The sequence below is a fragment of the Meleagris gallopavo genome, chromosome Z (assembly GCF_000146605.3).
Source record: "Meleagris gallopavo isolate NT-WF06-2002-E0010 breed Aviagen turkey brand Nicholas breeding stock chromosome Z, Turkey_5.1, whole genome shotgun sequence".
NCBI classification, from domain to species: domain Eukaryota; kingdom Metazoa; phylum Chordata; class Aves; order Galliformes; family Phasianidae; genus Meleagris; species Meleagris gallopavo.
In genome coordinates this window covers 59,987,811-59,988,295 of record NC_015041.2, presented here as the reverse complement: position 1 = coordinate 59,988,295, position 485 = coordinate 59,987,811, and positions in this window count along the sequence as shown.

The following is a 485-nucleotide window of genomic DNA, read 5'->3' as shown; positions in this document are numbered from 1 at the left end:
AGGAGGGACGGTACTTCTGTGCCGTCCTGCTCAAGCTACCACACCTGCTGCTGCAGTATGCTGTGGGTGCTGCGCGCATGCTGCCTGTGGGCCTGTGGGCCTGTGGGCATGCTGTCCCCCTTCACGAACACAGATAGATCTAAAGATAACGCCATGACAACCATCTGAGAAGGTACTGGGGAGAAGACAACCCCGTGGTCTCAGCTCCTAACACTGCCTACCGCAGGACAAGCAGAGAAGAATGAAGCCAACATGTGGGGAGGATGTTAAAGGTGTATTTTTTTTGAAAGATGGCATCACAACCGTCACGTGGGGATGGACACGGCTGCTGGAAGCCGTCTTTGGGACTGGTTGTGGGGACGTCTTCTGTGTTGCTGGACCCGGGAGCGGCTTTGTGCCCGGGCTGGTCCACCGAAGGATGAAGGCAGTATGTGTGGACTCTCTGCAAGGTTGATTTTCTTTGCCGCTTGGGACCACAGCCATCA